We start from the raw sequence: 22,387 nt of genomic DNA on the forward strand, positions 1-22,387 counted from the left end.
TGTCCGATTGATGTCGCCATGCCACTTGCAGCTACTCACGTAGATTTGGATCATGTCCAGTTCGAAACAGATAAGGGAAACAAATTCATTGAGCACATCCAACATATTCGCTAGCAGGTCCATGACTTTCTGGAGAAATGAAATGCCAAGTAAAAGCAACGACATGATCAACATCGGGTGCCACACAAGTTTCAGGTGGGCGACAAAGTCTAGTTGCATTTGCAAAAGGAACGCCTTACTGGAGCCTATCGGAAACTAAGACCACTTCGATATGGTCCTTACACCATTACCAAGGCTATGGGAGACAATGCATTTGAGCTCAACATTCCTCCATTCCTTGGCCTGCACCTAGTGTTCAATGTGGATCGCCTTCAGCCATACTTTCCACCATTACTAGACACATACGACATTGCAGAACAGCTCACACCCACAGAGTTAAATCCAGATTGCATGGAACAAGCTGCAACTGATCGGATCATGGACACACAGATCAAGCACACTCGCCAGCAGAATATCCAACTGTATTGATTTGTCAAAGCAAGCAACTTCTTCCCCAGGGCAAGTGGCTCACCAGGGACTAAGTTCAGCAAAAGTTTCCTCATCTCATGGAGGAACTCAACACAATGGGGACCATTACTTCCTAAGGGGGGAGGAATGATCTAGGTGGATATTGGTGGCCACCCACCAATTCCACTTGGACCCCCACCATTGCTTCTTTCAATTTTTCAGTTTCCTTAATTGTAGCACAATTTACTATTTTTAGCAGTTTTTCGGGTCCTAAACTTTCAGAGCCGTTTTGAGGCCCTAAATGATGTTTTTTCGGAAATCTACTGCAAGCGATTTTTTTTTTTTAATTAAAATCGTCTTTTCCATCGTCGTCCTCAGAGATATCTTTCCAACGGGTTATCATCCGCGTCAAACAGAGATAATATGACCAAGTCACGACCCCGGGAAGTTGGTTGTCCAACTCACCCCAACGGGGCCCATAAACTCTTGGCGTTACATCTCCTCGGGTTAGGGTTTTCGTTGTTTAGGGTTTTCTCTTATTGTTCAATAATAAAAAGGCCCTTGAGCCTCATTGTAAGGCAGTTCAGAGGCATGTAGTGCCACATCTCTTCTCAGAGATAAGCTACCATTGCCCTAGCTGGTTTATTTCCATTTCTATTTGTAAGCATATTTCAGTATTTTACATTAATGAAATGAAGTATTATTTCCGCTGCATCTCTGTGTTTATGGTTATCCCTATAATTTGTTGTTTTCCTGTTTAAATGCAGATCACCCCTTTTGGGGAAATGTTTCCCTTGGTCCCACGCATAGCATGAGATACATGGGGGGCATGTCCCCGTGGAACATTGGAGATAATATGCAACAACAAAAATCCAAGGTGGTTAAAATGTCGAAGCAAATATCTTTATAGATACAAAAACATTCATTCCCCAAATTTTTAGAAAATTTAAAAATATACATAAACCATCCAAAATTTTAAACTAACAGTCTTTCTTCATTGAAAAGCAAGTTGAAATATAACATACCACATACCAATGTGACATATATGATCTCATCATCTTGATTCCCTCACTAATCTTAGGAGAATTCTTAGTGTAAAAAAAAAAATCAACACACAAGTTTTTAACACGAAAGAACAAATGAAGCAACATGATATTAATTAGAGACATTTGAAATCATAAATTAAAAGTATAGGCTCATGGTCTCAATATATTTATGTAGTTGCATGTCCATCTTCATCGCTGGCATCACTAGATGCTTTAGCTTTGTCATTATCTAGAATATTTCTAAGAAGTACATTGCCATCCTCATTGTCTAGGTGAGGGTGTATGAGAGTACGCACTTAAACCCCTATTCCTGTTATGTTTTCTATTAAATCCAATCCACTTCAATTTCCATTCAATTAATCAAACCCACCCACCCCATTCCAGCCATGCCAATTCCACACATTGTATGATTCCCTCTTGCTGCCACACTGTCTGTCTTGGAAAGAAAGAGAGAACTGAGTGAACCAACTTCCTTCGTACACAACACATCCTATACGATCCTTCTCTTTTACCCTTTAAAATCACTCCCACTTAGAGAAGCTTTCATTGTAATCCTCAAAGGCATCAAAATAATTAAGAAGTTCCTTCCTAAAAACATATTCAATGATCTCTATTTCCCTCCAGTGTGAATGTGAAGATGCAAAGTGATCATTCTCCCCAACCCTTGTGGTCATATTGGTGTTAGCATATTTAGTGGAGTGGACTCTTTCCAGAAAGTAGAGGCTCCTAGCCTCTTACAAGTTACAACCCCACTTCTTTGCCTCCCAGGTACGACATATTCAATGGTACAACCCCACCTCTTTACCTCCCAGGTACAACCCTTGACAACTGAGGCAGGGCCCTTTGCACCCTGTTTTGGATAAGGGGTTGCAATGTGTTTTGTTTTCTTGCCTTTGTCAGCACCTAGAACATAAAAAAGCAATTCCAAATAAGTCCTGTTAGCTAAATACAACCAAAAAATTATTTCAGATCATAGTATATCATGCAACCGTCACTTTTCAGAGACAATCAACCATTGTGTTAACCAATTCAAAACTAGTGACGAAAAAACACTCATGAGAACTGTCAACCCACTGATCTACTTATTACCTTTCTTATCCATTCTTGCAAGGATCAAAGTATCCCAATACTCTTGAACTACAACATTTTCTGCTTCCCATATGGATGAATCATTTCCAAAAGAAAACCCAATATGCTCATTGTGTGATGGATACAATTTGAAACACTGATAGGAGAGTCAAAAAGGTAACAAAAGGAATCATAAATGAAATATGTTAGGCTGACTTCCAATGCTCAAATCTGCAAGACAATATAAAGCATCGATAAGAATTTCATTTAAATGGAATCTTCAAGATAAAGCATTATCATAATTTTACTCAATGGAATCTTAACTAAGAGAGAAAAAATAATGCTTACAAGTATATAACTAAGAATATGCCAAGTCTTAAATAATTGACATTTCAGTAGATGTCATTATAAAGCTTTGTTCATCTATCACATTAATTTCCATTGCATTGAGTGCATACAAGGGCAAGACCCTTCAAGGTGACAACCTATTAGCTATATAGCAATTCCTTTCATGTCATATATATCAAAACTATTAGGTCATATTCCAAAGGTAACAACAATATTAACACTCTAAATTCAAAACAAAACCAACACCTACACTATATCAGAAATCAAACGGATTGTGTTGCATCAAACAAAAAAATTTCAAATAAGAACCATTTGCATAGAATAATGTACAAGACATGAGACGTGATATATTTGTGTATAAAATTTCATTGAAATATGATATTAAGTAACATTTCTATATGAAAAAAAATCATGATCTGACAAACATTAGTGAATTTTTGAAGGATGGTTAAGAATGGTTTAATGGTCTTCCTTTGCTCAAAGATCATGTTGCAACGTCATTAACATACAAGAAATTTGAGTACCTGTGTTTCTCAAAACAAAATTTTAAAGTTCTCTATCATACACCCATAGCATGGAAAAGTCAACCATTCAATTCCTTAACCCATCAATTTAATGTGATGGAATTCAAACAAAATGCATTGATCTACTGTGTTTATCTCATGAAAATGACACAACATCCCTCTAGTAGAAAATGTTGAAGCTTATGTTTAACTACTAAGTTGTTACCAAGCAAAAACCATCCAAACAGTTTGTTCCTAAATGAAAAGTGGGGATTTTGGATATTGTGACAACTCTTTAGCCACCTTATATCATTGTATTGGATGGCTCAGTTTTTTCTTAATGCATTCTGCAATCAAAAAAATCATTTGTTAGTGCAATACTGAGTTATGTTGAGTTCATGATTCTCTTTGGGCTATTCTCCAACAAGCATGAACGAGCTATGTTTCCAAACTCTATGTAGGGCTTTGATTCTTTGTTTATGGTGTTAGGGCCAATTCCCAATTATGGGGAAAAACTCTAAGAAAGCGATGCCTACTCTTGTTTTACAAATTGGTGCCCAAAAGCAATATTATTATTTGCAACACCAAATACACTCTACATACTACAATTTTGCGACCAGTTGAAAGTCAAACAATTGAAAAATGATTTAAATTATGTTGTGTCAACACTAAGCGCTATGTTCTAGCTTGAATTTTCAATCACAACGCCTGATCAAGTTCAACCATATATCTACCCTTCAACATACATTCAAGCCATAACACTCCCAATACAAATTTGGGTGTGAGCTAGACCAAATGCCAATTGAATGTATACATGCTTATGTATACATGGTTTTATCCAATTGTGCAGAACCAAGCACTTATTGCACCTATTTTCACGTGCACACACACACACACATATAAGATGTGATTCCTTCAAACGTGCCATTGCCTCTCACCATAGCCAATTATAATTCTGAATATCATTTATGCATGGTTGTAGGTACCCAACGCACATGCTGAAGGGACATTGGTTGTTGTTGGGAATAATACTTGGGGGGGGGGGGGGGTGAATCAGTATTTACAAATCTATAACTTTTTCATTTCCATAATCAGATTTATATACGCTACTTCAGTGAGGGGAACTTGCGTGTGCACGCAATTGTTCTTAAGGCAACCAACGTATATCCAATGAACTTATGATTCACTTAATTCATCATATGTTGATCTTTAATCAGTGCATGAGTACTTTATTAAACATTAAACAATAACCATGTATAGTAATAACATAATAAACCATCACACATAAGAAACACACATGAACACCAAGATTTAAGGTGGAAACCCAATGTGGGGGAAAACCACCTACTATTGTTGTCTCTGTCTTCTTTTAATATAAAGAATAATTTGTTTACAATCTTGTACTGGTGCAGACTCATACCAGTATGCAGGCACCCACCTACATAAGGCTACAACCTTCTCTCGTTCTCCAGCTTCTACTGGAAGGGAGATACAACCCCCTAGCTCTTGTACTAGCCGATGTGTTTACTAGTACGTAGGCATCGACCTACAGAAGGCTACAACCTTCACTCATTCTCCAGCTACTACTGGAAGGGAGCTCCAACCCCTAGATCAAGTCACCAACCACTACTGGCAGGAAGCTTCGACTTCCTTACTGAAGGCTCCAACCCTCAGTATCCTCCAGGGACCACGTTTCATAAATTTTCATACTAGATACTCCTGGTACACAACAATACAATATGAAGGCCTCGTTTCATCAAATTTTCACACTGGACCCATCAATAACATTGAAGCTCAAAATCAATCACCATTGTAATACATCCATCAAATACATCTGCATCAACCAATCAATGAAACTCAATCATCAATCTCTGACATAACTGAAACCCAATCATCAATCTTTGAATCAACCATAATTGAATCAATCAATCACTGAAACCTCTGACATACTGAATCAAACAATCACTGAACCTCTGACATACTGAATCAAACAATCACTAAACCTCTAACATACTGAATCAAACAATCACTGAACCTCTGACACAACTGAATCAACCATTCATTCAAACTTAATCAAATTCAACCAATCAACTGGAACAGAACTGTAACTAGTACACAAATGTGAGTCCAGAACACTGCATCAACAACCAGAACCAACTGTAACCTCAAAAGTCATGTGTCAAAATGTATACGCTCCTTCAATGAAGCCAACCTGCGTGTATACACTACTTCCTTTAGCCCAACCTGCATTTTTCTTTTGCATATGCTACTTGGAAGAGCCTAACCAACGTGTATACACACCTTCACCAAAGCGAACCATCGTATAGATCTGAAAATACTTACTTATAACTTTGCTGCAATTCCCGACTTCAAACATACCCGAATCATCGCATATAAAGGATAAAACGTGTGTTAGCAATCAGATCTAGCCTATCCATTATCAAATCACATAATGATAAGTCATTATGATCCCGATCCATCATTAGATCTCATCCATCATCAAACACTCAGGTGCATACTTAGTCTAGATCAAGCAAGGCATCAAAAACCCATAACATGCATATTTTCTTTTGATCTAATGCTTCATAAGATATTAATTACTTGTGCACTTAGCCCTTTGATATTATCCTCCTTATATACTTAGATCCTTTGTCAATACCTCAGACCAAAACCTTGGACCAATACCTCAGACTAAAAACCTCGGACCAAAACCTCATACCAATACCTCAGACCAAAACCTCGGACCAATACCTCAGACCAAAACCTCGGACCAATACCTCAGACCAAAACCTCAGACCAAAACCTTGGACCAATACCTCGGACCAATACCTTGATTTTCCATCCCATACACACTTTTCCTTCTATGAAAGTGCGTGCATACCTATATGCTTCTTCTGTTCTGTGAGCCCACGTGTATACACTACATGGACAAGGTGAACCAACATATACTTCTTAAACCATTCTTTTTCTTCAATTTCTTGATTATGATCTGTAGTACTTTGTTCCTTCATCCTATTCCTTTGTTCCCTCTGAATAGACCTGTTATAATGTGATTTACCATATTACTTCTGAAATGATTCCTTTGAACTGCCCTGCATTTTGTCACATCTGTAAACACAGCTGCCATGCATTCTATCACATCTGATATCTCTCCTGTAGATTCATCTAGTTACCACATACAAGTGAGTTGTTCTACTACAAGTGGGTTGCCATCAAGTACAACACATGCACCATAATGCCAACAATTATATTCATATGAGATATAATAGAAGACACCATCAAATGTTGGTTTTCCCGTATGGGTTTCCATGTTCAAAATCTACCTTCTATGGTGCATTTTGAGTATATTCAGGTTGGCTTCAAGAGAATTTCTCAAATCCTCTATCAAAGGATCATCTATGTCAGAGAATGAAGCCTTAGGATCCCCTTTGTTTTCTATCATGAAATTCACATTGATAGAACTATCTGTGTCCTTTTCCACATCATCAATGTAAGCATATGTCAAAGATGATTTATCATTTTGCTTCCAATCATTGAACATGACAATAGAGTTATGTTTAGTGCACATGATATTCTCACCAGATTCATTTGAACGATTATCTAATTTTCTCTTTGTATTTGTAGCATGCATATGTGAGTTTCTTAGAAGTCGCTTTGCATTAATCTTCCTATTGTTAGATGGAAGGGTATTCTTATTCTCAATATATTTTCCACGCATAGGACACTGAAATTGTAGCCTGTTGGTTTTCCCATATGGGTTTCTAGGTTCAAAATATATCGTCTATGATGCATTTGAGTATATTCAGGTTGGGTTCAAGAGAATTTCTCAAATACTCTATCAAAGGATCATCTATGTCAGAGAATGAAGCCTTAGGATCCCCTTTGTTTTCTACCATAAAATTCACATTGACAAAACTATCTATGTCATTTTCCACATCATCACTGTAAGCATATGTCAAAGATGATTTATCATTTTGCTTCCAATCATCAAACATGATAGTAGAGTCATGTTTAGTGCACATGAAATTCTCACCATATTCATTTGAATGGTTATCTAATTTTCTCTTTGTATTTTTATCATGCATATGTGAGTTGCTTAGAAACTGCTTTGCCTTAATCTTCCTATTGTTAGATGGAAGGGAATTCTTATTATCAATATATTTTCCATGCATAGGACATTGAAATTGCAACCTGTGCAAGGACATAAGAGATCTCTGAATACATTCCAATAGGAAAGCAATCTTTTGAGCCATGCAAATTTTCAACTTCAATGTCTTCAAAATTTTATAGTCCCTTGCTATCGAGTTGGTGAATGGAGAACGTAAATATACTCCTTAAAACAACTAAACAAATGCTTCTAGCAACTAATTGATATGAATTCATTAAAGTGGAAGCACATGAGATATCCACCAGCCCAAAAAAGGCAGGTCATTGCTGTCTCAAAACCTATGCCATATTTTTCTTCCCCCCTGCAGTGCTACAAGGGAGCTCTAGTTACCAATTCACATTGTTACTCTGCAAGCAGCTTCAAGGGCATAATATTATGAATGGCATTGTACTAGACTGAATAGTTCTGCTAGATGTATTAGTACGCTACATTTGGACACCTTGAGATGATGGAAAATGGAATGATGGTGCAAGTTTCCAACCTGAGACAGTGGATGTTGCATGCTTTATGTGCATTAGTGACTTCCAAGCACTAATGAAGGTTGGGAATAAGCAAGGTTCACCTCAAATAATAGTCAATCCAAAGCTACACTTTCTCCCTTTCCTCTATGCTTCAAGTGGTAAATTCAAGGTGTTTTAACAATTATCCTTGCTTCTATCTATTTTTGCTAATTTCTTCAATACTTTTCTTGATGTATTTTCTATAAATCATCAAAGCCTCAAAAGGAAACAAGCTCCAAAAAGTACTAGTTCATGATTGATAACCACATCTTTCTTTAAAGGCGACTAATGTCCTTATGATATCAATTAAACAAACAAGTATATTGTTGAATTTAACTAATGTTGAAATTAAATTTCAAACCATAACTTCAATCACACACTAGCTAAAAATTAAATAGAAGAAGCATAAAATTTAATTTCACATACATACTAGTAATTACTCCTTCAAATAAGATTTTCAATCCTTGAAAAAGTTACAAGGAAACCTCCACACACTGCCCAAAAATTAGGACTGCACAGTTACCAAAATCACCCTAAACTTGAGCTTCTACAGGTTGCTTGAGAGGTACACCTGCTGAAAAAACCAGAAATAAAAATTCTTTGTTGTACAGACTGTACGAAAGGGGGCATATGATCCTGCTGTATGGATTCTGTGTGGATGTACAGAACTGCGTGTTGCCCAAAAACACCTATTTCCTAGCTTCTTGCACTCTCTCTCTCTCAAAATCGTTCAACCTCCTCAATTGCTCATGTGTGTTGAAAGCCTTCTCACCCCTCCTCATTGTCATGTTCTTTAGTTTATAGGGGACTACAATAAATGAATATTCCTTCCACTTCTAAGTTTCATTCTAAGAGGAAACAAATTAGAAATGGAAATGGTCTTAAAAAACATTTCAACTGCCATAAGTGTTTTGGCCATTCTAATGAAGAATGCCTTCAACAAAAAGCACTCAAATCACGTAAGCTAATGGCTGACAAAATAATATAAACTAAGGAGAAAGATAAACTAACTACTAGTTCTCCAAATCCATTATTAGTCCCAAAGGCAACTCATTACGCCTTTGTGGTTTATAAAGAAGCTTTGTTCAAGTGAAATTGACAAATCAAAGACCAGTTGGCCCAAAGCATAAATAATGACAACATGAAGAATCTTATTTCAGAAAATCTTAGAACATCTCTTAATTTTCCCTCTAAACCTCATCTTCACCATTTTTAGGCTGAATGAAAACAAATGAGAAACCAAAGCGAATAGATAAGGACCGTCCATAATGTTACGTTTTCTCACCTTTCATTGAAAATGTTGAGTGTGACATCACATTTGTTGATTGTTGTGGCCTTATCCTTCAGGAATCCTTTACAACATGACCACCATGCAATCAAAGATGCATATCACAACACTAATCAAATGGTACAAACAAGGATGAGCCTATAAATAGGAGTATTCTTCTGCAAATTCGTTTTCAATACATGGTAAGTAGATTTGTACTTCTAAAACAAAACCCTAAGTTGGGAATTGAAATCTGATTAGTCACATATGAAAACAATAGACAAGGAATGATAGATCTACAAACACATAATTCTGTAGCACTCCACTACATTTCTCTCTACTAACTAAAATAATGAATTATAATGCAACAATCTCAAAATTTATATTGTTTAACCATCACAATGAGGTGCTTTTTGTAACCATAGTGAAGTGCCCTGCCCTTCTTTTATCGAATAAGAAAGGACTAGGGTTACATTAGATGTGGGAAATACTAGTTATGTGCCTCACATGAGCAGCTAAACCCTAATGCACCTAGTGGATATCACTGTCACGTGTGGATAACACTGCTTCAAATACAAGACCCAACAGGGTAGACTGAACGCATGAAATCATGCACCCAACACACTTAGAAAATTGCACCATTCACAGAATAGATATTCATGCATGCCCTCTCCTAGATGGGTAATTGTGCCTTCCTAATTGAAGACAGTACATTCATACAGTTGCCTCATCCATTGATCCTACTAAACCACTGCACCTCCATTAGAGGATCTCTTATGGGCCCTCTACTAAACATCAACTTTCCTCTGTACAAGCTGGAATATATTTATTGAAGGATGATGTTGTTGCCGAAGGAGAACAACTACTGAGAAATAGGTAAAATCTAAGACTACCTCCACTCTTGTATCAGATAAAAGTAAAACTGTTGTCAAATTAAGCAATACTATTAAGCAATTTTCTCTTGTATATTCAACGAGCCAAAAATGAAAAAGGATAATTGTAATTTTCTTTCACATGACGAAATAAAGAATATTTTGAATGCCTAATTTGCATTTTTGAGGAACCTAGTTGTCTTTCTCATTTAATGATTACACTAACAATATTGTTTTCACTTTTCATTTTATTTTTATATATTTTATTTTTTTGTTTACTGGTATATGTTAAAAACTATGTGTATAAAGGAATCCAGGGGTACCTTGGCAAGCACCAACAAAGAAAGGCCATGGATAAGTTTTATCAACCTCCAAATTGCAACCCACCTTGGAACTTTAACCTTTGGAGTCATTTTTATGCCTTCATATAGGTATTTTATTTGATGATGTACCTGAAAAGGAGGGATCTCCTTGTCTATGAAATTGTTATTCCTTCTTTCCTGTCCAAATGACTCTAGAGGCAATCAGGGGTAATGCTCTATGTTATTTGAGTGCTCTATCATCAAACAGTCCAACAAGGAAGCCTCCTGCCAAGTACCCTATCCTCAAATATATTAGTTATAATATATTTTTATATACATAACAAATTGTGTCATCACCCAAAACTATCCTCTCATATTTTGATAATACTGAATGACTAGCCACGTTAATACTAGGTACAAGTTGTTTGCATAACATCAAAACATGGCCTTCAATATCAATATCCATAAAAAGTGATAGCAAACCATCCTCTTCCTCTTTAGGGATAGATAACTTGAATGGTTTCTCATTCTCCATGCAACCATCATCCTCAAGATTTGAGTAACTATTAGATGGATGTAGGTGGTCCCTCTCATCTCGAAGAGGCAAGGATGGTTCAATGCTGCTTTCTCCTCTTAAAGATGTAGTGTTGGAAGAAACATACTTGTGAGGCTTCAAGTAGAGGCAACTTGTCCCTCTTACTCCTCCTACTCCATAATGATAGAATAAATAGACTAAATGAGAGTAAACAACTATGTGATCCCTGTGGCACAACCTTGCACAAATAGAACAACACCCCTTAGAAACAATCAGATCGCATGTGTAGCAGAAGTATCAATGTTGTTCCATAAAGTTTCTCCCACTAGATGTGAATGTACAAACTTTTGATGCAAGAGATTGTTCATTGTTTCTCGTCATCATCTTCTTTGTCCATACTAGCCAATTCTCCATCAGATGTGCCATCATCCTCATCATCCTCTGCTGATGTGGCATCACACTCAATTGCAGTAGAATGAACTCCCTGATTGACTGGACTGACCAAAGCCTCTGAGTTCTTTCTAGGAAAATTAGACTTCAACTTACAGCTAGCAGAATCATTTCTAGAACTGGTGTTTAACTGAGGCTTCTCTGTTGATTTTTCAAAAACAAGCTTGTTAGCACCATACACACCCAATGTAGAAATAAAAAAAGCCAAGATGAACTTCAAACCTTCAAGGTGGGTTTCATCAACAGACAAATTGACCACCATATCAATTGCTCTCTTGATCAGAGGCTTTATTATAGGCTCTCCATTTTCCAACTAAACCACAAATTTGAAATACGATTTCGCAGTAGGAACATTGAATGACATGAATTCCTTCTCTAAGCCCACAAGCAATGCATCAAGAATGTGATCACATAGTTCTCTTGATTTTGAATCAGATGGAGGTAGCACCAGATCATTTATGAAAGCAACAACATAATCTTATTGAATTAGAGACTTGTTGGAAAATTACCCACAGTTGATTGAACAATACATCCTATCATCTTTTTTTCCATCCATGTAGACAAAGAAGATGAATCCATCAATAAAAAAAAATCTTGCAAGGTGCACTCTAGGTTAATATAACTCGGATCACCTGTTAAAATATTAACAAACAACTGTAGCACCTTTGTATTTACTGATTCATTATAGCATCCATCCAACACATCAATTAAAGGTAAAAAGTTACCATGGTCTCCAATTAAATCCTGAAACTATTGGATTGGTTCAACATTGATGAGTCCTCAGTGTTCCCAAATAAAACATAAGCATAATGACTTTACTAGAATATGTTCTCAGAAATTCTAGTGTATCAATTGCATTTGTAAGTAGATGCTCTTTGATAAATAAGTTAATCTCCTTACATGATTTTATTTATTTTACTAGACTTTCCATGTGCTTCAGTAAAAATAGATCATTATAAATACATCTCTCTTCCATACATGCAATTAGATTATTGAACAAGACTCTACATCTATGATGTATACCCTCAACTAGCCCACATAAATAATCATCATTATGATTTCAAGAAAACTATTGAAAATTTCTGCATCCACCTCAATCCCACCTAATGCATCCCTTGCTCTGAAAATTTGCTCAATTTTACACAAAAATCCCTCAACAGAAAGGGTAGAAGAGACCATGGTTGCACTCCCTGAATGAACATGCGATGGGAAACCATGCAACAAGGATCTTAGAAAAGTTTTATTTTTTTGTTTTGTTTTTGTTTTGTTTTGTTTTTTGTTTTGTTTTGTTTTGTTTTGTTTTTGTTTTGTTTTTTTTGTTTTGCTTTTTTTTGTTTTTGTTTTTGTTTTTGTTTTTTGTTTTTTTTTTTTGTTTTTCAGGTTCCTTGTGTTTTCTTTTCTAACAATTCCTCTTAACTTTGTCATAGCGCCAAGTACAAACTCTGTAATCTTAAAACTAACTCCTAGCTTCCCCAACAACTCTTCCTGGTTTGACTTGTTGAAACCTGCTTGAAGCAGCAAATTAGTGAAAATTGTGCATTGCCTTCACCTCCTTTTCCATCAAGAACAAAAAGTACAACTTTTCTCATTCCCCCACATGCATGCTCAAAATGGATGTCAAAATTTTCAGCAAAAGGTTTGCTTTTCCATCCTCCAATACATGAAAAACTAACTACTCACAAAGTGTAAGTAATGAAGTATATTTAGACATCTTCTCTATCCAAAAAGCATCCTCTCTTGAAATTGGGCTCTTTCTCAGAGACACTTTCCACATACCAACCCCTTTCCTTTACACCATGTTCTTTGTACAATGTTTGAAGCTGAGACAATATATCTACAACAATATTTTCTAGCTGTGATAGATCCCTTGTATGGAAAAAATGAACATTATGGCGCAGAATTCAGCTAAAACTAATGAAGTATTGAGTTCCAAACAACTTGTCTCTTCCCAATTCAGCACTCCATGGCAGAGCAACAACTTCCTTAACATCAATATCAGATAGAGTGACCCATCCAAGTACAAAAAAATACCTTTCAAGTATAATCTCATGCACTTGGGAGGCTTCCCTACTCTGCCACACATCCAAAATATGACAAATAACTGAATAGAGATCAGACCAATTTAAACCCAGATCCTGAAGAACTTTGTGTTCTACAATACCCGAATTATGAACCCCACTAACATCAATTAGTTGTTGAAATATTTCAGCCATTCCATGCTCTTTTGTGACTACCTCATTCACATTTATAACGCTTTGAACCACATGATATACCCATGATTCCAAGAAAATTGTTCCTGTGTGCAGCCGAAAGTTGCCTCCTTGTGTGATATGTATTAACTTATTTCTTATATTGAACATCTGCGAGGATGGGAAGGTGGTGGAGTGGAGAATCATATGTAAGAGAATCAACATCAATATTGAAATGAGTAAAGACCAGCAAAGTAATTGTAGGTTTTGAGTTCCAATGGAAGACAACTTACATTGCTGAGGTTAGAAAAAATATTCTTTGCCATTTTGATTTTTTCAACCACATTCAAAAAATGAAAAGCCATGAGAAGAACTTCTAAATGAAATAGGGATGGAAGAATTGCACAGACTTCTTGCATATTTAAGCACATTGAATATGTAACTTTCACTTTCTCAACAATAAAACTTGTGTAGCCTCTGAAGATTTTAAATCTCAAAGAGCCATCACCCAAACTGGACCATGTGGATTTCCTTATAACAAGAATGCGAGCTACAAGAACAAGAGCATCATCGGTATAAACAATCCTCCCATCCTCTACCTTCATAACTTCATTTAGTAGGTGTTCTTCAAGTTTGTTGCATAAGGCACGCCTCATAACAAGTTCATGTAACAGGTTAAGGAATGCTTTGTCAAAATGTTCAAGGAAGTGTTTTTCATAAGGCACATATGAAGCACCAACCCCCTCCATTCTGTCATCAACAACTGAAATTTGTGGCTATAACATTTGTAAAAGAGCACTGACATGCTCTTCATTAAGTTGGTGACAAACTTCTTTGTAGATAGAAGAATGCTAATCTGGAGAAAAAAACACTCTTTAAGAAATCTAAGCACTTCAACAACTCCTTGTAAAGGTATATTGGAGTCAGAAACACTGTCATTTGTAGGGCATGGTTGTTCATGTCCATTAGACGTAGCTACTTTTCGGCTAGCCTATGAAGAAAAATATCTAAAGAGTGCATCATCTTCATGACACTTGCAGACTTTGCATCATTTACTCCCATCCCATCCTTTCTAGGAGTTGGCCACGACTTATCCCCCCTGGGCCTTGTTTGTATTCCTTGTGCATGCAAAAAAACTTGCAATACTTATTAGATCCTCTAGCCAGTGACTTGTTTGTGGTAATATAACACTCAATTGATTGTCCTTGCTACCCAATACAAGAAAAATGTTGTGAGTGAAGGTTACAGGACAAAGTAGTAGAAGTTAAGTCTACAACCCCGTCTCCTTCATGACCACCCTGAATTGTTTGTTTCCGATGAATTTTTTACAGTTTTGGGATCCATTGTCCCAAGAAAATCTCAAAATATTAATAATAAATGCAAGCTTGTAAACCAAAGGAAGCTTCTAAACAATATTTTGTCTCTCGTACCTCCACATTATTCCATCCAATATTTCTAATAAATCAGTAAGAATAAATGTGTGTATGTTCTAAAAAATGGTATCATCCAAAACCACATCATGAACAAACTGCAAGAAAGTTTCCAAAATAAGTGATAGTTGATGATCTAGATTGTTCTCCACATCCACAGGATCATGATTGACAATTTCAAAGCTCATCTTAAACAAGCCAGGAAAAAGACTAGCCACTTCACTAATATTTATCAGTAACTGGTTACTTGATACAACAAAAGTTGTCGCCTCTATAAGGCTAACAAGAAGTTTCAAAATCTTTGTAATCAAAGTTGTCCTTGAATGAAATTTCTCATCTGAGATTTCCTCTGCCAATTGAAGAGAACACAATAATTCTCTATAAAGAACCACCACTCACAAGATGTACCCAAGATGGTTTATTGCATAATGTTGTGCAAGACATATCACATCATTGTCATTCTTCCATAAAGTAGACCCTTATAGATCTATTGGTTGTTCACCATCCAAGTGAAGTCCTCAAATATTAAAAAGGATAATTGTAATTTTCTTTCACCTGACGAAATAAAAAATATTTTGAATGCCTAATTTGAATTTTTGAGGAACCTAGTTGTATTTCTCATTTAATGATTACACTAACAATATTGTTTGCACTTTTCATTTTATTCTTATATATATATATATTTTTGTTTACTGGTATCTGTTAAAAACTATGTGTATAAAAAAATCCAGGGGTACCTTTGCAAGCACCAACAAAGAAAGGCCATGGATAAGGCAAACTAAGATAGTAAACAAATGTTTGGAAGGATATCTTCGTTGCTTTGTATCTGATAAACAAACACAATGGGTCAAATGGTTGCCTCTGGCTGAATGTTGGTATAACACTTCCTTCCATACTGCAGCAAAAATGACCCCATTTATGGCACTTTATGGATATCATCCACCATCCATCACATCATATTTAAGAGTAAATTCTAAGGTTCAAGCAGTGGAACATCACATCGAGCATCAACAACAAGTTCTCCAACTCTTAAAGGATAACCTCACGTTAGCGCAGAATAGAATGAAACAATAGGCAGATCAACATCACAGCGAAAGAAGTTTTGATGTAGGTGACTGGGTATTTCTATGGCTACAACCATATAAACAAATGTCCCTCAAGCAAGCTAAGAAGGATAATAAATTATCACCAAAGTATTATGGTCCGTACAAGGTGTTGCAAAAGATTGGTACTATGGCATACAAATTGGAGCTTCCTGCAGCTTCCCGAGTGCACCCAATTTTCCATGTTTCATGTTTAAAGAAGGTTATAGGTGACAAGCTCCCAGTTCAAACAATATTGCCAGAACTTGACGAGGAAGGAAAAATCATATTGGAATCGGAAGAAGTCACAGAAACAAGAACCCAACAGCTACGAAATCGATCAATTTCGGAGTATCTCATCAAGTGGAAGAACTTACCCGCTGAAGATTCCACATGGGAGGATGAGAATTTTATACAGAAGCATCCAGAACTACTCAAGCGTTGAGGACAACACTTTTTGGAAGGAGAGGGGCATGTTAGGTCCCTATAATACTAGTGATTCCCCCATTACTATTGTCATTGTATCCCTTATTGTTATTATTGTGCCCCTATTGTCCCCATATTGTTATTAGTGTGCCCCATAGAAACTGTTGGTATCATCCCATGACCCCCTTTTTCCTCCTAAAACATATCATTTGCCCATTCCTTTTCATCATATATCTCTTAGAATCCTTGAAAATTGATTAGTTAATAGTCCTATAGTTATTAAAATGCATTGAAATTGATTTAGGAAGTTTATGTTAAAGAATTAGAAGTTTTTGGTGAAATGGTTACAGGAAGTTCCAACATCCTGTAATTAGCTCATTGTTTGACATGTGGCACAACAGCTAGGCTAGAGCGAAAGGCATGGATGAAAAGTAGAATGTCCAAGCATGGAAAAACACCTATCCTACAGCAGAATCGACCCTCCTACATGCGCGGTCAACACAGGTCAAAGCATGGCATACTGGCGACAAAGGCAGCAACAACAGCGCATTCTAATTTGATTTAGCTTTTGTTCTTTTTGAAATCAGTTAGGATAGAAACATTTTGAAAATCTCGATGTAGTAAAAGCGGCAACAGCCATATTTCGAATGTACATTCATTTTCGAAATGACATGGTTGTAATAGACATATGTAAATACAGTCCGAGTAATGAAGGCATGGTTAATCGTTGTATCATTCTGAAACAGAGTTTTTGAACTTAATACTAAGAATCCAGTTACAGTTACGACTCGTGTCTTGTGCATTGATTTGATAGTCGGTTGAATATAGTCCAGTATACCTCTGGAACGCGGACGGGCCCTGCGTTAAACCGGTATACTGTCCTTTTCATTTTATTTGCACTTAGGGTATTATATGGTTTGCACAGTAGTTACGATTGGTTTCCGATTTCAATAGCTCTTGATTTCAATTGAATGTATATGGTTTGCGTTTATGGTAATGCTTGAACAGTCATCGCTGAGATCTTGAAGCGCGTCCTGTAAGGGATTCGATCCCTGTGTATGTCCTTTAAAAGCAATGTCATGAACTTTATTTTCATTTCAAAATCCATTTATGATCTCTGTATATTTTTACCTTGTGTAAATATTAGTGAATGCTGGGTGTTTGCTGAACAGGGGTTTTATGTGTGATGTCTCTGTAAGGAGATCAAAAACTTGGTTTGCAGTGATACACAGTGTTTAGGTTCAGTATTTAATTTGGTAAAAGCATTTAGTGATAGTATTGTAATCAGGTATGTTAGCAGAGTGACCTGAGTGTTTGCATGATAGGTAACATACCCCAATCTTCCGTAAAGGAGTACTGTGACCTACATCATAACAACTTAGCCAACAATCCTTTATGTCTATATACTTTAGACGCATGCCTCTAAGCTTACGCATCCTGGTCGATAATAAATATAGTCTAGTCTAGTACCCTAGCTAGAACACTACATTTTGGCGCCGTTGTCGGGGAGGCGTACTTAAAGGATTCAGACAAAAAGAAAAAAATTTCAACACACAAAAATAAACAAAAACACAGTTAGAAATCATGTTCATTTATGCCTAGATTTAGAGACAGTCAAGGTAGATTTGTAAAAACTCCCCACCATCTAAAAACTAACCCATCATCATCAGGAGCAGACTCTCTAGGGAATACAACACCAGCCGAGGAAGTTATCCAAACATTGGAAGAAAATTTTTATTCAGGACAGAAACTTACTCTTATTGAGAGGGAAACTTTATTCACACATAAATCGCAGAAGAAGCACTTTCCTAGACCTTCTACACAAGGAGAAAGTAGTACAGTTACCGAACAATCTTCCTTTCTCCTTTTTCCACCAAGTGACACTGACACAGAGAGACCAATTAGAATGGCTGAGGAAGGATCTGGATCAGTACCACGCCAAGGAGATGAAGAGGAGTCAACTTTTAATTTCCCTATACATGAACCACAGGAGGATGAGGAGATCAAAATGAAAAACATACCCCCATCCGTGCTACCAAATTTCTATGGTATGGCTTCGGAGGATCCAGACTCATTCTTGTTCGAGTTTGACATTGTATGTCAAACTTATGGCTATACAGATGATGCCCATAGGCTTAGATTGTTCCCAGCCACATTAAAGGCATCAGCCTTAAAATGGTTCATGGGGCTAGGTGAGCATGCTATAGTTGATTGGGATGGCATGAGGAGAATATTTCTAAGGAAATATCAGCCTTATTGCAGATCCAAAGACTCTAAAGATGATATCTTTAGAATGAGTCAGCAAGAGGATGAAACCTTAGAGGAATATTTAGAACGGTTTGTCTACAACTTACAAAAATCTAAACACCGAACTATGCCTCTTGATCTGGTCCGCACAATATTCTTGAAAGGTATCCGAGAGGAATACATGGATGATCTCAACTTGATGGGAAAAGGTGACATTTCTGCCTTACCCTTTGAAGAAATCGCTGAGTTGTGCGAAAAGTATTCAAGGAGTAAAGCTAAAATGGGAAAGAGAAGCCTGTCATCAAGGGTCACAAAATCTGCCTCTGCAAGTGTCACAAGGGCCGAAATAGGGAATCTTTTAGAAGAGTTTAAAACAGATCTGTTAAGCACTCTAGGGAACCAAATTGACACTTTAAAAGCCAAGAAGAAACAAGAAGATGAAGATCATATCATGGCTATCTTCTGCCCAAAATGCCGAAAGAAACATGCATTAAAAGATTGCCCTCTAGAGAACATCCAAGTTTGTGCTTTCTGTATTGAACATCATGATATGTTTAACTGTCCTAAAGTTAAAGTTTTGCAGAACTGTAATATGGCAGCCAATACAGAGATGGAAAACGTATATTACATGGGCACAAAGCGACCATGGCAGCCAAGGCCAGCACCCCAAGGTATGTTTCCAAATCAAAATCTGCAATTTCCTATGAATGATCAAATGTATGCACAAAACTCATGGAATGTACCCATGCCATGGCAGCACCAAAACCAACCACAACACCAATGGAGACCGTCTCAACAGTACTCCCAATCTTATCATACATATCCTCAATCATACCCACCTTACTCACAACCATATCAACAATACCAACAGCCGTATCCATCACATTCTCAACCATATCAGCAGTATCCTCAGCAAGTTGTCTATCAGCCCCAACCTCCTCAACAAGCACTGCCTGCTCCTCCACCAATAAATGCACCACAACTGCAATTTCCAGCTAACTCACAACCTCCCAGACCCACTCAAATTCCTGCTCAAACTGTCCCAAATCCGAATAATAGAGCAGAGAGGCCAACCTATAATGTAGAAGAAGGAACCTCATATTCCACACTGCCTTTGCAAAACATTAATTTGAGGTCTGGTAGGGTGCTCCACAAAGATTCTCCAATAACAGATAAGCAAGAAGAAAACTCAGAAAAGGAAAATGAAATGACAAATCAAACAAAACCAAACAATGATACCAAAGATAAACAGATGCAACCACTGCATCCACCTTTTCCAGACCGATTGGTCCAAATAAAACCACCACTGTCTATACCACAATTTGATGTCTTAGATGAACTTAAAAATGTCTACATAAAAATTCCATTGCTGCAAGCTATAAAAGACATTCCCATCTATACCAAGGCCATCAAAGACATATGTCTCAAGAAGCCTGCTAGAAAAAGGATTGATCCTCAAACCATTCATGTCATAGGACATTTAGCAGGCCTTATGACCAATACCATCTCCATGGAAAAGTATGTTGATCTTGGCATTCCCAAAGTGACCACCATCATTAACAACATACAAATTCCAAACACTTTGATAGATCTTGGAGCCGCAATCAATGTCATGACTCTTGAAACCATGAGAACACTCCAGCTCATAAATTTGCAACATACCACGATTGTTCTAGAACTAGCTGATAGGTCCAAATTCATTCCTGAAGGGATTTTGGAAGACATCATTGTCTCACTGGACTCTTGGGAGTATCCAGTGGATTTCTTAGTCCTTCAACCCAAATCCAATTTAGGAGGACACCATATCATCCTTGGTAGACCATTGTTAGCGACTTCTGATGCATTTATAGGATGTCGATCGGGCAACATGATCATTTCAAGGGGGACCGAAAGAAAACAACTCACCCTTTATCCATCGGCACAATCACCAGCAGTAACACACAATTTGTGGCTTGATGATAAATTTAATGATAAAGAAGAAGTACAATCTGTTTTTAGCATTGACCAAATCTATGATTTCCAGGAACAAGACAATAATGATTTGGTAGAATTATTCCTTTCTCGACCTGATATGTCTGAAAATTTGAGAAGTGAACAATATCATGCTGCAGATGTACTTTTGGCCCAAAACTTTCAGGAAACATGCACCATCCAATCTTTGCAAACTACATTTCACGACATTTTTCCAGTTCAATCCATCACCAATACACAGAGTCAGATCATAGAGATTAGTCCAGGGAAAACTCTGAACATAGGCAATCACCTAGACTCATCTCAACAAGAGAAATTGATTCGACTCTTGAGAAAATACCAAAAAGCCTTTGCTTGGGACTACACCGATATGCATGGGATTCACCCCGACACATGCACACACCATATCTATACAGATAGCACCATTAAACCAGTGAGGCAACCACAGAGAAGAATGAACCCCATGCTCCAAGATATTGTCAGCGAGGAATTGCAAAAACTTTTGAGAGTTAATTTTATATATCCTATTTCTGACAGTCAGTGGGTATCCCCATTGGTTATAGTGCCCAAGAAAAATGGTAAGTGGCGCATTTGTGTTGATTACAGACAGCTGAACAAAGCAACGCTCAAAGATTATTTCCCACTGCCATTTATTGACCAAGTGTTAGACACCCTAGCTGGCAAATCATCATTTTCTTTTCTTGATGGTTTCAGTGGCTACAACCAGATCAGGATCACCTCAGAAGACCAGGACAAAACCACATTCACCTGTCCTTGGGGCACCTATGCTTACAATGTTTTGCCATTTGGACTTTGTAACGCTCCAGCTACATTTCAGAGAGCTGTGTTAGCTATTTTTGCTGATTTAATTCATGATTGTGTTGAAGTCTACATGGATGATTTTTCAGTATATGGCAATTCATTTGAACATGCATTAGAAAATCTTGAGAGAGTTTTGAAAAGATGTATTGAAGCTAACCTGTCCCTCAGCAATGAAAAGTGATTTATGATGTTAAACGAAGGGATAGTGTTAGGCCACTATATTTCTTTTCGAGGCATCCAGGTTGACCCAGCAAAGATCCAGATCATTGCTGATTTTCCAATTCCACAGAATCAAAGAGAGGTAAGAAGTTTCCTTGGGTATGCAAGCTATTACCGGAGATTTATTGAAAATTTTAGTAAGATAGCTTTACCTTTGTTTAAACTTCTAACCAAAGATGTACTTTTCAACTGGAATGAGAACTGCCAACAAGCATTCGAACAACTCAAAAAGAAGTTATCAACCACACCAGTCTTGAGAGGGCCTAATTGGAGCCTACCATTTCATATCTTTACAGATGCATCTGACACTGCAGTAGGTGCATCATTAGGCCAAAAAGAGGAATCTTGTACTTATGCCATTTATTTCATTAGTAAAAATCTAACACCTGCAGAGTTAAACTATACAGTTACAGAAAAGGAAACACTTGCCATCAT

Source organism: Pinus tabuliformis, chromosome J (genome assembly GCF_031772625.1).
Source record: "Pinus tabuliformis cultivar Carrire ecotype Pingquan chromosome J, CPIR1, whole genome shotgun sequence".
Taxonomy (NCBI): domain Eukaryota; kingdom Viridiplantae; phylum Streptophyta; class Pinopsida; order Pinales; family Pinaceae; genus Pinus; species Pinus tabuliformis.